General features: G+C 51.9%; 1 protein-coding gene across 7 annotated transcripts in view; it reads right to left on the bottom strand.

Moving 5' to 3' along the window:
- ATXN7L1 (ataxin 7 like 1) overlaps positions 1-15,400 on the bottom strand; it is a 237,772-nt gene that overhangs the window by 60,218 nt on the left and 162,154 nt on the right. The window contains exon 1 of one of the 7 annotated variants that reach the window (XM_044245831.1): positions 6,728-6,812. The exons of 5 other annotated variants lie outside the window; for them this stretch is intronic. The gene's annotated coding sequence lies outside the window, so the exon portion shown is untranslated. Of the gene's footprint in view, positions 1-5,603; positions 5,671-6,727; positions 6,813-15,400 lie in introns of those variants that run through there. One more of the 7 variants, XM_044245832.1, reaches the window with a different exon arrangement.

Here is a 15,400-nt window from a genome sequence, read left to right as displayed (position 1 = left end):
CTACTAAAGTGGAAACAAAGTCACTGTGAGAACACCCGTACGGAAGTAAGTTCAAGAACAACATCTGTGACTGATCTTGGCTTAGCAACCTCTGGTCCCACCCCTCAGTCCTCTGGCCAACACTACTAATAATTTATTAAGAAAGTCCCCTGTATCAGGCAGTCTACGAAACTTGATTTCCCTTGGAGCATTTAATTCTTTCAATACCCTATGAGAGGTATTATTACTAGCTCTCTACCACAGATGAAAGGCATGAAGTTCAGAGACAGAACGTGCCCGAGGTTACAACGCTAGAAAACATCAGAGCCCGTGGTCTGAGCTCTACCACCCGACAGTCCTGGAAGACGGTGCAGTGGACAGGGGGACCCCCACCCCATCCCGCCCACCTGTATGGGCATTCCTGCACGGCACTCCTGCTCCCTTAGGAAGAGGAAAGAGATGCCTTTTAGGTCCTGGTCAGCAGTCCCACGCCCACAGCCTGAGGCCCCGGCCTGGAGGAGCTGGGGACCCCAGGACCGAAGACCAAATCCTTTTACTTGTTTTGCATTTCTGCCACAAGAAGTCCAGACCGTGGTCTCAGCAGCTAGGCTGACTACCTGCTTCACCTACAGGCCTTAACCATCCAGGTGTGACTCCAGTGCGCCCAGCTGGAGACCAGCTGAGTAGCGGGCTTGCAGACATCGCCTCCCAGCGTTCTGGAAATCTCTGGTAAGTGTGGGGAGCCTGGTGTCTCCACAGTCCTTTCTCTCCCTTGCTCTCCACTGACTGGAGGCACCTGGTCCTTGAGCAATTCCATTTCAGTAAAAATTCGGACCTCCCCCACCCCATGCTTATTCACTGAGATATTTTCATACTCACAGCATGGATATCTTGCATTGAAAGCCTCAGCGCAGACGCCTCATTGAATGGCTGAGCCAGCTACCAACACCCAGTGTGTTTCCCTATACCAGCTTTAGAAAGAAACTGTCCTGAATTTTCCAATATGGCTTTTAGGGGACCCATCCCCTCCCAGGAGACTTTGAGCACCGCTGTCACCTGTGGCCTTCACGGTTGTGTCGGCTCACTCGGGCTTAGGCTAGCCTCTGGCTTTCTCATTCAGCAGCACGGACTCCCTTTTGGCCCCCAGCTTGGAGGGCAAGTGCTTGGCAGATGATGAGCCCGGCTCCATTTTATCAATGGATTCCATCTGCAGTAGGAGCCGCAGTCGGGATGCCATCCATAAAGGACAACCCCGAATTCCAAGTGACCGTCTTCCAAAAGAAAACTGGAGCTGGAAGGTGAGGGGTGCAGCACGGACCCTGGCACAGGGAACCTGTCACCTCCCCTGCGTCCCTGCCCCTGAGGCAGGTAGTCTCCGGTTTACAGCCATGGACACGAAGGCAGCCCGAGTTAGAGAAACTTGTCTGGAGTCACAAGGCAATTAAGTGGCAGAGTGGGGGCTAGAATCGGAGCCTGCGGTCTCATTTGCCACGATGGTCGTTGGACACTAAATGTAGTGCCATGGTGGTTAGGGGAAGTGTATTGACCTGGTGGGATATTCTCAGCAGGGGATGAAATGAAGACACAGTCAAGGGACTGTGGCAGGCAGAGCCGTGTCTTCTGCCAGAGTGCTGTGAGCCCCTCTGGAATGCCTCCTCCCTCCTCAGGCCAGAGGACCTCTTTAAAAGATCCCAGGGCCGGGGCGCCTAGGTGGCTCAGTGGGTTAAGCCTCTGCCTTCGGCTCAGGTCATGATCCCGGAGTCCTGGGATCGAGTCCCGCATCGGGCTCTCTGCTCAGCAGGGGGCCTGCTTCCCTCCCTCTCTCTCTCTGTCTGCCTCTCTGCCTACTTGTGATCTCTGTCAAATAAATAAAATCTTAAAAAAAAAAAATCCCAGGGCGCCTGGGTGGCTCAGTGGGTTAAGCCGCTGCCTTCGGTTCAGGTCATGATCTCAGGGTCCTGGGATCGAGTCCCGCATTGGGCTCTCTGCTCAGCAGGGAGCCTGCTTCCTCCTCTCTCTCTCTGCTTGCCTCTATGCCTACTTGTGATCTCTCTCTATCAAATAAATAAATAAATAAAATCTTTAAAAAAAAAAAAAAATCCCGCGGCCTGAGCGGAAGTGCTCCCGAAGGCATGGGTGCCTACCACCAATCAGCGTATACTGGGTCTTCTTTACCCTTTTCACCTCCTACTGCCAGGCAGCGGGCACCGTCTGCAGCACCTAGACAAATGCCACTGTGGGCTGGTGGGTCATGCCAGCTTGGTTCTCAAATCCCTCCAGGCTCTAGCTGGGTTTCTTGGTCATCTGGTCACTCTGTCCATTCATTCAGTCAGGAAGAGAGATGGCGCTCTTGAGTGCCTCTGCGTCAGGCACCATGCAAGCTACTTTCCTGCCTTTCAGCTCACGCAATCTACCCAACAGCCCGACAACGTGGATGCTGTTAGCCTCCTTGTTATAGACGGGAAAATGAAAGCTTAGCAAGGTTATGAAACAAGACCAAGGTCATGCAGCCCTTGCCATTTGAGAGGAGAACCCATGTCCACTCAGCCCAAGCCAACACTCTTCCCACACCACGCCACCCTGCTTGGACGTTCTCTTCCCCTCTACACTGCAGCAACGCGCTTCTCCCATGATTCTTCACAAAGCATTTCCCATTTTCAGAGCTGGCCTGAGACACAACTCTGAAGCTAGAGAACTTGAGATCCTCTTTATCTCCCCCGTGAGCTCTTCCCTCTCCTTTTCTTGGTTATTTATACTAAGGTGCAAGTTTCTGGCATCACCTCCTGCTGGGCATGATTTGGGGAGTCCCAGGGACTTTCCAGGGCCCTAAAATACTTCCATCAGCCCTCAGGGGTGAACCCCAGTCCTCAAGAGGCACCAAACCTAGCTCTAAGAAAAAACCACAGCAAATATAGACCTCTGGGGAAACAAACTCACGCAGACACTGCTGGGGTACTTTCAAGGGATGACATTTCTCTGGAGACCAACCAGTGATGATAGCAAGAACCAAACAGGAATCCATAGCCTTTGATCTGGTAATCTGGTAGCTATAGTCTGGAAAGCAAACTTCAAGGAAATCATTCGCCCCCTCCCCCCACTGCAAAAAAGTTCAAAGACAGCCTCAGTGTGGCACTGTTTACAATAGTAAAAAATGTCACAACTGACCTGAACGAGCTATAATAAAACAACTGAAAATGACAGGAACAAGGGTCATTATTATCCCAACCTAAGGAAAGGTGTATGTGAGATCATGTGCCCAAGCCCACAAGGAAATTAAAATATCACAAATCATGTGTAACCATGAATCATTACTTTACAAAAACAAAAAAAATGTAACACACACACTCACATCTATATGAATACATAATGTAGACGGATGGGGAAAAAGACAAGGATATAGGATGGACTGCTTAATAGGGTTAGTTTTGTTACAGCTGTTTAAGTCCATGTAAGACAAAAAAATCAAAACGAACAAAAACAACTACGAACACATCCTTAATCTCAGAGGGGGCGAAGGAGGGCGAACAGGTGCAAATACAAAGGTAGGAAGGAGTCAAATGTGTTTAAGTCACCCCCGTTCACGCGTTCATTCACATGTAAAGCATTTCCTAGGCACGACACTGTGTGCCACGCACTGGGATGGTCGCGACGAGACACTGTCATTGCCAGAGAGTTCCCTCAGGATGGGGGACACTCCAGATCCCGGGCCGGCCACCACGTGGTCACCCTGAGTGGTGGAGGAAGGTTGCTGCCGGCAGGACCCGAGGACTAGCCCTCCTGCCTTGTGGGACTCCGCCTGCAGCCAGAGCCTGGATTCTCTTAATAATACCAGGCCTTTTGTGGTCCCGGCTGTCCTCATGTGCCCAGAGCCAACACGGTAGTGGAGGGGTTGAGAAGTTCCTCTGTAAGGTGTTAAGTCTTCCATCAGAACGACTGCCTCCAACAACCACCCCACAGACCCACTGCACAAGCCGCACGAGTCCAAACACAGGAACCTCCAAAGCTTAGGCGGAAACTGGTGGCTTCTGGCTTTAGGATAAGCTGTTGGATTCTACCTTAGGCTGGCACAGCTAACCTCGTCCCCGCCCCAGGGTGCCACAGGGACAGGTGTGACAGGCAGCTGGAAGCTGGGTGAAGCAGGAGGCATGGACTGCTGTGTCTCTGGGGAGAAGATATGCGAATGGGGATTCCCAATGTCTAAAACACCTGAACAGCTGGACCGAATCTTCCCATCAGTAGCTTTTCCCCAGCGGCAAGTGCTTCAAGAGTCCCTGTCACAGGCATGCCCTGTCCACACCCCACAGGAGGTGGGGAGGATCCTGCAGCAAGAGGTAGAGAAAGGGACCAGGCCATACCCCTATCTCTAGGACCACTCGGTGCAGCAAGACCAAGGCCCCCAAATCTGTTTTTTTTTTTTTTTAAAGATTTTATTTATTTATTTGACAGAGATCACAAGTAGGCAGAGAGGCAGGCAGAGAGAGAGGAGGAAGCAGCCTCCCTGCCGGGCACAGAGCCTGATGCGGGGCTCGATCCCAGAACCCTGGCATCAAGACCTGAGCCGAAAGCAGAGGCTTTAACCCACTGAGCCACCCAGGTGCCCCAAATCTATATTTTTTTAAAAGTCCCAAGGTGGTACCCATTGGGTGGCTCAGTCGGTTAAGCATCTGCCTTTGGCCCAGGTCATGATCTCAGGGTCCTGGGATGGAGTCTCACATCTGGCTCCCTGCTCAGCGAGAAGCCTGCTTCTCCCTCTGCCCCTCCCCACTGTTCCTGCTCTCTCTCTGTCAAATAAATAAATAAAATCTTAAAAAAAAAAAAAAAAAAAGAAAGGTACTGAGGTGATTCTCATGCTCTGTGCCAGCTTTGGGAGTCACAGGAAATGTGGACCAGACACTGCTGTCTTTGGAATCGGAAGGATCTGGGCTCAAATCCCAGACCTGTCACCCATTAGCTCTGTGACTGTGCAGATAATGTAACCCACTTCCCGAGCCCTAGTTTCCTTACCTATAAAATGGGAACAACACTGTCCACGTCATAGGGTTGCAAGCGGGCAGGTGCCCCCCCCCCAGACACTGATGCGCCCTGTCTCGCCACACATCTCATGCTGTCATCCCTGGCTGACTGGCCTAGGCGTCCTGACATTATCACCTCGAGGGCAGGTGCCTCGTTCCCTCTTATCCCTGGCAGTCGGCCCTGTGTCTTGCCCTAATAGGCACTTGCTGCGTTCAGCGTCGAAGAAATGAGTGTTGGGAGGATCAATGACCCAGAGGAGGTAGTGACCAACTCACTTACTGTGATAAGTGCCAACTCACTTATTTTAAGTTCCCCATCCGCATGAAAACGTCAACTTTTTAAAAAAATACCAGGCATAGCCTTACTAAGTGGGTAGCTCCTTCTCCCTGCCCCTGAATTAAAACGATTCCATGTACAAGAATCCTCTGGGAGCACACTGTTGTAAAAAAAAAACAAACAAAACACAGGCTGAGGAAGGAGAGGCCACCGGGGCTCGATTTGTCTCTGTCCTGACCTCCAGTCTCCAGAGTGCAGGGCCACAGCCTCTTCCAAGAGAAGCTGCGAGGTTTCAGCTCCCTGCGAAGCCCACGGCGGCACCCAGAACCACTCACCCCACAGGCTGCTGGGGTCCTGCAGCAACCACTAATAACGGAACCACTTCTGTTCTCCTTGGAGTGGCAGTTGGCAGTGGCAAACAGGAAGTTGTCTTGAAATAGGGTGTGGTTGTACCCTGTCAATATGTGCGTACAGAGACACACACTTGTTTTGTCTCTTCCCGGCCCCCTTCTGTTTGCCCCTGCCCTCCTTCTTCAGGAGTGGAAGGTCTGAATTATTTTGGGGAGAACAAAGCCTTTTTACCTGATTGAAGATCACCCACTGACTACCACATACGCACAAAAACCCGGGCAGAAGGCTGTCTAACATAGACGGAGGGTCTGTTTTCGGACCGTCAGTCACTTGCTTGTGGCTAGTGAGTTAGTGACTGAGTTAGTGACTGTGTGTGAGCCGGTATGAGCTTTCTCCTCTACGTCATCGTGGGCACACAGGAAACAAAACCTGAGCAAGAAACCAGGGCAGGTACACCGCCAGCCACCCCAGGGAGCCGGCCAGCCTACCCGGGGTTGGGGGGTGGGGGGCCGGCCAGCAGCAACTGCCCAGGGCCCGCTGTGGGCACACCCGGGACCGAGGACCCACCCCGCCCCCAAGTAGGAAATGGGAAAAATCACAAGTCCCGAGTGTCAAGTGATTTTCAAAGTTCGAGGGCAAGAGACCCGAACTATTTCTTCATGCAAATTACATATAAAAATGACCCAACTGATGGCCGGGGAGGTCTATGCATTAAGTGAGCTGCACAGAGGTGCAGAGAAGAGGGGGTGACGGGTGGGTGAGGTTCCTGCGGCTAGGGGAGGTGTGCCAGAAAAATTTCCACTCCACTCCTTCCCAGGCCCCGAGGTTAGTGCCTCCAGAAGGGCTGTCCAAAATAGACTGGTCCCCAACCCAGCCTCCTACTCCTGACCTCTTTCTGAGGCAGCTCCTTTCCCCCCCGCATGCCTCAGCCCTGTCTGGGGCTCCGGCGCCAGCCCACAGCCCCAGAGCGCGGTCTGTGCTACACCTCGGACTTGCTAAATGGATCGTGGGCTGACAGCACGCTCCGCCTGCCGGGCTCTCTCTTCCGTGACCTGGGCCCAGCCCCACGCCATCCTGTGTGGCAGGCGGGCCCTGCGCTCACACTTACACATCCCGGGGAGACAGCCTTGCCGTTTGGATAAGGAGGCTGAGCCAGTGACACGCTGGGCGACGCGACTCGTGGGAGCCGTTTCCTGGCTCCTGGCTGAGGGCCCTGGCCAGTCAGAACGCACCACTTCCCCTTTAAGAGAGCACGCCCAGATGCGATTAGGGAAAGGCAGAAAGAAAAGCCCGGAACAGTCAGGGCTGTATCCCGAATTTGGCAGATGAACTTGGGTTTTCCTGAACTGCACTCACAAGGTGTGGTCAGAGGCCGTGGACTCCCCTGGGGGCTGATTTGAGCAGTCGGTGTTTGGGAAGGGCTGGGTGGGTCAGGGGGCCTGCCACAACCCCCACCCCCACCCCCATTCCCTGGCTTGATGGCCACGTGCAAACTGCATGGGCCCGGCTCCCGGAGCTGTCCGCTCGGGCCTGGTCCGGACCGCCTGCGGGAGCTCAGGCCTTTCCACTCCTCCTTCCCCCAGGGCCCGTCCAGCACGCAGGGCAGAGTCCACGGCAATGCCCGGCCCCGTGCTTTCGAGAGTAGAGACATCGTTATAAAGACTGAAAGATACTTTTGTGGGACATTTTAACCACTAATTCCAGAGGGGAGTTTTCATTCATTTTGGCTATTTAGGGAGTTCATTCCTTGAGCTTGGCATAGAGACTGGGGGGAAGACAACGGTCCGGAAAAAAACCCAACAGTTCACAAAAGGCCACGTGTTGTAGAATTCCACTGATAAGAAATATCCAGAACAGGCAAATCCACAGAGACAGAAAGCAGATCAGTGATTGCGGGGTGCTGGGGAAGAAGGCAGTGGGAGGGGGACTACTTAGTGGGTATAAGGGCTCTTTTGAGGGTGACGAAAATGTTTTAGAACTAGGTAGAGGTGATGGTTATCCAGCATTGGGAACAAACTCACTGCCACGGAACTGTATGCTTTGAAAGTGTTAGGTGAGGGAGCACCTGGGTGGCTCAGTCGACTGAATTCCCACGGCTCTTCGTTTCAGCTCAGGCTGTGATCTCAGGATCGTGAGATCGAGCCCTGGGTCAGGTTCTGCGCTCGGTGTGGAGTCCGCTTGAGTCTCTCTCTCTCTCTCCTCACCCCCTCCCCCCTGCTCTCTCTCTCCCAAATAAATAAATAAATTGTTAGGCGAAGTTCACCTCAATTAAAAAAAAAATGGCAAAGTGCATTTTGGGCAATTTTATCTTCTACTGAGATCTCTGCTGTGTTCCAACATTTTTTTTGTAAAACCTGGTTACTAACTGATAAGTCTAAAGTCAATCCTGGCTGAGGAACATATGCCCTCTAATAAGAATTAAAAACAAACTTCTAAGAGACAAAGGGTTTTACAAGCCACGGAAGTACAGCTCTATGGAGAATTTTCAGCCCAGGGGAAGACAGTATCCTCTCAAACCAGGCCACATACGTGAAGCAGGGCCTTCCTGGTGAAGCAGGGCCTTCCTGCCTTTGCAAGACCGTCCCACGTTGGGACCATTCCCTCAATGGCTTATCAGCATAACTGAAGCCGGCCGGAGGGAGTCTCCTGAGGAGACTAATTTAAGAGGACGTGACTTCGGGCCTCTGGATTCTTGGCTCCCTTTCCCCTCTTGGAGAGTTTCTTCCCAGAATGAAGGAGAACTCATCAGTTTCTGACAGGTAGGGTGTAGTGCTGGTTGGCCAAGCAGAACTGGTCTCCACAATTCCATTTCTTTGGGATGGAGCCAGTGGGAATGAGGGGGTGTGAGCCGACCACCGACCTGACCCAGGTTCACTGGAAGGAGAGTCCGGACCTCCTTTCCAGGTTACTTGCAGCTTTGCCTAGAGACAGGCTGCCTGTGTGGGTAAGGCTCTGGGCCTTCTCTGCCGAACCCTAGGCCAGTAGGTCAAGGGCCCATTGGTACACTTCCCACGCTTAGGGGACTGTCAAGAGGAGGTCTGCAGGATGCTGTCATGTTTCACAGATGAAAGGGCAGGCTCTGTGGCCCAGGAGCCCTACCCTTTCCAGAGACAAATGTGAACAGCTTTCCTAGTCTCTGCTGAGTTCCAGGATAGCCCACGGGGCAAGAGCTGTGAACAGCTTCCTCGGGTCAACTCTCCCAGAGCCCTTGATCCTTCTGGAGCACCTTCCCCTGCTTCCTTCACCCTGTGCTCTCCTATTACCTCCGGCACCCAGGGAATGAGTTGGTGGCCTACATTCTCAGCAAACAGGTGGTTTATGATAAAAAGATGCAATATTTACCTCTACTGCTCTAACGTTAGAACATTAATTCTAAATACAAAAACAGGCAGGTTCGACCCAGTTAAAAAATGGACAAAGGTCTTGAACACAGACATTTCTCCAAAGGAGATATGCACACGGCCAACAAGCACATGAAAAGATGCCCAACATCATTAGTCAGTAGGAAGCAAATCAAAACCACAATGAGCTCCAGCCTCGCACCTACTAGGGTGCTGTATATAAAAAATAACCCAAAACAACCAAAATGTAAAATGACTAGTGTTGGCAAGGATGTGGAAAAGTTGGAACCCTCAGGCACTATCAGTGGTACTAAAATGGTGCAGCCTCTATGGAAAACAGTTTGGGGGAGCACCTGCGTGGCGCAGTCAGGTAGGGGTTTGACTCTTGATGTCGGCTCAGGTCATGAGCTCAGGATCATGAGATCCAGCCCTGTGTCGGGCTCCGCGCTGGGCACGGAGCCTGCTTAAGATGCTCTCTCTCCCTCTGCCTCTGTCCCTCCTCCTGCTTGCACTCATGCTCCGTCTCTCAAAAACAACAAAAAATAAAGGAAACAGTTTGGTAGTTGCTCAAAAAATTAAACACAGAATTATCACAGAATCCAACAATTCTGCCCTAAGGTATATATCCAAAAGAACTGAAAACATGTGCCCAAACAAATCCTTGTATACAAATGTTCATAGTAATACTAGGAACAGACTGCTTCAGGATATGAGGGCTGGGGCGTGTGGGTGGCTCAGTCGGTTGGGCATCTGCCTTCAGCGCGGGTCATGATCCCTGGGTCCTGGGATTGAGTCCCACCTCTGACTTCCTGCTCTGTGGGAAGCCTGCTTCTCCCTCCTCCGTCTGCCTGTTGCTCCCCCTGCTTACACTCTCTGTCAAATAAATAAATGAAATCCTTAAAAAAATATAAAATACAAAGGATAACTCAGAGTTACTTTCAAAACCCTTCTTGGAATCACTAATAATTTTTTAAATGAAGTAATTATTTATTTTAGAGATAGGGACAGAGAGAGTAGGGGAGGGGCAGAGGGAGAGGGAGAAGCAGACTGCGCTGAGCGAGGAAATTATGACCCTGAGATCATGACCTGAGCTGAAATCAAGAGTTGGTTGCTTACCTAACTGAGCCACTCAGGTGTCCCTAAACGAGGTAATTTTTAAGATAAGGGAATTAAGGTAGTCAGTAGGAGACAGCTCACAGGCACTCCAGGATAGCCACTTTGAGTCCATGAAGAAGTGTGAATTTACTTCAAACAATATCACACATGCGCTTGCACACATCCACACACACACATGTGCTTGCACACGTCCACTCACACACACACATGAGGCATTGAGGCACAGTTCCCCTCTGCCAGCCCCTCATCTCTGCTACAACCGTCATTTCCATCAGAGGGACTGTCATTCCCGTGACGGAATCATCATTGCCACCAATGATGCCATCTTAGACCTTGACGTTGGAACAGAGTAACAGACTCCCAAGAGGCAAGAAGAAGCCCCACAGATAATATTCTCTGCTAATCCCTGCCAGCCCCCTCTTGGGACTGTTGTTGCCTCCCTAGCACTCTGGCCGTGGGGCTGCCCAGCCTGGCTTCTCAAACCCTTGGAGGCCTGATGTGCATGGCGCCTTCCAAGCACGCACCAGGTGGGATAACACGGCATTTCCATTGGCTGTTGGAGCCTCCTCCCCTCCTTGGGCAGCTCTGCAATGTTGCATGTTAATCCCATTTCTGCTCTGCGGGAGTCACCTTGACCCAGTCTTACTTCCCTTTCACTGACACCTTGCCAAATACTTGCTCCTTGAAATCTTTCTCCCGGCTAAACACCCCAGACATCTTTTTAAACCATACCTCACAAAACATCATTTTCACTATTCTCATCTCTGGGCTGTCTTCGGCTCTACTGTCGGTCCTTCATAAACTGTGGAACTCAGAAGAGAGAACTGGGGTCTGATGGGATCTGAGCAGCTCGTAGCTGTCCATCCTGGACATGACCCTCCTATCCACACGGCTAGAGAGCCAACCTCAATTTCTTAATTTCTGACAACTGTATCACCCCTAAGTCTTATTTCACACATGTTCTTGCCACGCCACGAAGCCACAGGTATCCTTTAAAAATGTCATCTGGTTGGTTTAGTCTGGCCTGCTGAAATAGTTTTGGACCCTGATCCATTCACGTATCCGTTCTCCCTCCCAAATCTGCCACCTGCAAACTAGAGAAGCCTGCCGCCAATACCATTCTTCTTCCAAACCCCACAACGCGGAGGAGGACGCGGCCAAGTGTGTGACTGCAGACACGCATCCCCTAGAGTGACCGTGATCCGTGAACAGCACTCTTGGCCACTCAGTGCAGGTGTGTCACTTAGCCCACATTTCTTCATCTTCCTTTGGAAGGATCTCATGGGCAACCGACAAACGGGGCTAACAACCCCCATCTTCCTACCAGTGGTGGTGAAGATTAAGCATAAAGGTCATAGAGCAGGGCATTGCACAGAGTGAGCAATCAAATGTTGCTTTTATAACTGACAGGAAACACAATTGAAAAAAAAAAAAAAAAACCCCAACCACCTGGTTTTCCAATTCTCAAACTACTGCCTTTTTTTTTTTTTTTTAAGATTTTATTTATTTACTTGACAGACACAGAGAGAGAGGGAACACAAGCAGGGGAAGTGGGAGAGGGAGAAGCAGGCTTCCCGCCGAGCAGGGAGCCCGATGCAGGGCTTGATTCCAGGACTCTGGAGTCATGGCCTAAGCCGAAGGCAGACCCCTAATGACTGAGCCACCCAGGTGTGCTCCCAGACTACCACCTTATTGGCAACCAAATACAGACATTGGGCAGCTGAAATCAAGAGAAGGAGCACTGGAGTCCAGGAGCTGGAGTGTCAACCCCGGCTCTCCTTCCAGAATTTCCATGCTCTGGGGTTAACCATGCTTGCCCTCCCAGGGCTATAAGGAGGAGTCAATGAGATCAGGCACGTAAAAAAAGGTTTAAAAGTTGAGTCAGGCTATGCAAACATAAAAGAAGAGTTTTATGATTATTGCCGTTATAAATAACCCAGACTCCCCCTCTCCCCTGGCAGAAACCCGCCTGTTAAACCTAGGAGGAACCAGTAGCAGCTTTTAGGCTGCCGGAAGCTGGCTTTTCAGCACGGAGCAGCTGGACTGCTGCAAGGGAGCAGACGCCTGACCTCCTCTTGGGACAGCAATCCCCTTCTTCCTTGTCTCCGACCAAAATCCAGGCTGGCTCATAAAGGGTAATGGATCCTCCCACCAGCCCGCAAGAACACATCGTCTCTCCATGGTCTAGACCCGAACTCGAGTCATCTGCAGCAGGAACCCAGTACACAATGAAGGGCTGGGAGGGTTGCTCCTAGCTCCTAGCTCTCCTCTCCTAGCTTCCCTGTGGCTTGAGCAAGCATGACCACAACTCATCCGTGGGTTTCTGAGTGGGGCGGCAGTTTCCAAGAACACCAGGCTTTCGTCTCTGCCATTCTCCAGGTGGGCCCCCGGGAACCCCACTCTTGCCTTGGTTGAGGGTGGGTACCTTCTGAGGGAACAAATGTTCTTTACCGAGGAAAAAGACCTTGGGGGAAATTTTGTGCCAAGGGCTATCAGGGGGCCACCTGCTGGCTCCTAGCATCTCCGGGTCAAAGATGTCCCACAGCAAGGGAAGAGGGAAGGAGATGGACGGCCACCCACAGGCCCTTGGGAAAAGAGCAGCTGTTGAAATGGGAGACATAACTGGCTAAATTTTCCTCTCCCAGCCCATGTGAGGCTAGGTTCCCAACTTCCAGAGGGAATGAACACTGAGGGCAGATTTAAATATATATACATAATTGTTGGCAAGACACTGAGAGGATCACGCCAACGAATCTATTCACAGATCAGGGAGTCTGCCCAGAAAGGCACCGGGAGGAAGAGGCCCAGAAGGGAAGGTAACACTTTGTCGGATGATTTCTGGGGCCCAATGGTCTACCAGCTACCCCTGCCCAGACCACCCCTACAACAAACAGCCTTCCTCAAGGCAGGTGAGCTGCTGAAATCATCGAAAAATTATCACAGGACACATGAAAGCTTACTCAGACGTTCACCGCCACTGGTGACTTCTTGTGCCTCTGAACATATTTTGTCTTTTTCTCATTGTGTTCCCTTTGACTGTGCACCCACACAGAGAGACGGTGCCTGGCTCTCTACACTCATATGTGCAGGAACAAGGCACAGATGAACCTCGACATCTTGCTGGTGCGGCAGTGCTCTGAGGCAGCTAAGGAACGGAGCTACGGTGGGACCAGGCTCAGTGCACTGGCCCTGTGGGCTGAATTACGTCGCCCCCAAATCCGTATGTTGAAGTCCCAATCCCCAGTATTGGAATGTGACTGGATGAATGGGCAGATAAGGCCTTCGCAGAGGTGATTAAGTTAAAAATGAGGCCAGTGGGGGTGGGCTCTATTCCAGGAGGTCTGGAGCCCTTTGATACAAGAGGGACAACCTGATGAGGAGACAGCAAGAAGACAGCCATCCGCAAGCCAAGGAGGGAGGCCTCCAGAGAAACCGAGCCTGCCAGCACCTTCATCTTGGAACTTCCAGCCTCCACAACTGTGAAAAAATAAATTTCTGTGGTTTAAGCCACCCAGGCTGTGGTACGTTGTTATGACAGCCCTAGCAAATTCATGCAACTGATTTACCTAAAAACCCTCGCTGTTCCCCAGATTGGAGAGAAAGAGTAGAGGACAGAGGGCAGAGTCCTAAGCTCGGAAGCAAAGGATGCTGTGGAGCAAATGGAGCTTCTTCCTTAGTCTGAGACGAGCCACTTTGATGGCAAATTGTAGCAAGGTCCAAGTGGGGACAGTCTACTGGTCACCGAGGACTGCCAAATCCTGCCTTCTCCGGTGGCCCGAGGCTGAGGTAGCCCATAGGGCCACAAGCATCTGGGGTGAAACAAGATGACTAAGCCACGGCTGAGGAGTAACCAAACTCTGCCTAATCTGTATGTCATGGCTGTTGTTCCAGAAAAGGATAAGACCTTGGGGATGAGTGGCTAGCAAGTGAGGTGGCCACCCTGCAAACTCTCATAGGTTTGACAAACCAACTCAAATCTGGCCCAACTGCTGCCTTTGGCATTGGGAATTGGCAATCTCCAAGTCTGCCTGGATGCCTTGGCCTTCCCGCAGCCTCCAGGACCCTGCCAGACCCTGGGCTTCCCAGTGAGTGTGGGGCCCAGCCAAACCACTCCCTGGGGGCCAGGAGTGGACCCCCAGAGGGACCCACAAATGCTTACTGCTGCTAAGGGGCCCAGACACACCAATCCATTATCAATCCAACCACAGCTCTCTCCAGGCCGGCGGCAAGGATCAAAGCAAGGAAGGAGGGTATTTGAAAGGTATTGGCAGGCGGATGTCTGCAGGGGCTGGGAGGGGCGGCGTGCTCTGAGAGGTGGACCTAGGGCTGTGCCTTCACTCTCTCAAGGATTCCAGAGTGGGCGGGACTGGCTAATCAAATGCAAAAGCCTCAGGGCAGGAAGACTGGGAAACCTTTCCATTCTCCAGCTCCATCAGAAAGGCCTATAGGTTCCCTCCAGGTCCCTTCATTCACTCTGGCCGTGAGGTTATTTACCCGGAGGAGTGGGAGCCCCCATAATCACCGCTATCTGAGAGCACACAAACCAACACACACGTTGGGCCCCTTCCAAAGGCGAGCCTCAAGTCCTCCCGCAACCCCTGAACCTCAGTACAGGAGGAGGAAGAGGGAAGGGTCATAGGGACCGCATCCTTGGGGGTGGATTAGAATCACGCGGGAACACAGGGGCTCCTCACTTCTGCAGTGTGGTTCCTGGGGTTGGATGGGCAACGGGGAGGGGAGGTCCGACAAGGGGCAAGCCTGGCCCCTCCTTCAGCCTCTTTCTGCTGGGACCCAAAGGCTTCTCTTGTCCTTCACCAGCTTGGCGGGGCTACCGTGAGGAAGCAGAGGGCACGCTCTCAATTAAGAGAAGCCGGACAGCCTCATCATCGTTGTCTGCAAGGTGAGAGGAGGCCAACCAAACCAAACCAAACCAAACCAAAAACCAAACCAAACCACCACCAAGAAAACTGCACTCTGCAACAGATTAGAGAAACATGGAGGAGAAAAAGAAATCGGCTCCTGGCCTTGCTCAGCAGTTACAACGACGCCGCGTTTAGTACCTTGAAAATTTCCGCCTCAACCATCCATTCTCATTTGCATGTGCGAGTCGCTGATGGTAGGTGTGGGCCGGTCTGCGAGGGACCCACGGACCAGGGCCGCTTCCCATGGGCCGACTTCCCACTCCGAAGGCCTTTCGCAAGGCCCACACGATGTTTACTGTTTCCTTCCTCCCTCCCTCCCGATTTGTTCGTTTGAAATATTTAGCCCGAGGCACAATGAATTGTCTCATTTACAAGCGTTCTCCTGGACCATTAGTCTGGGAC

Source organism: Neovison vison, chromosome 4, assembly GCF_020171115.1.
Source record: "Neovison vison isolate M4711 chromosome 4, ASM_NN_V1, whole genome shotgun sequence".
In the NCBI taxonomy this organism is placed as follows: domain Eukaryota; kingdom Metazoa; phylum Chordata; class Mammalia; order Carnivora; family Mustelidae; genus Neogale; species Neogale vison.
This window is presented reverse-complemented; position numbering and strand designations above follow the sequence as displayed.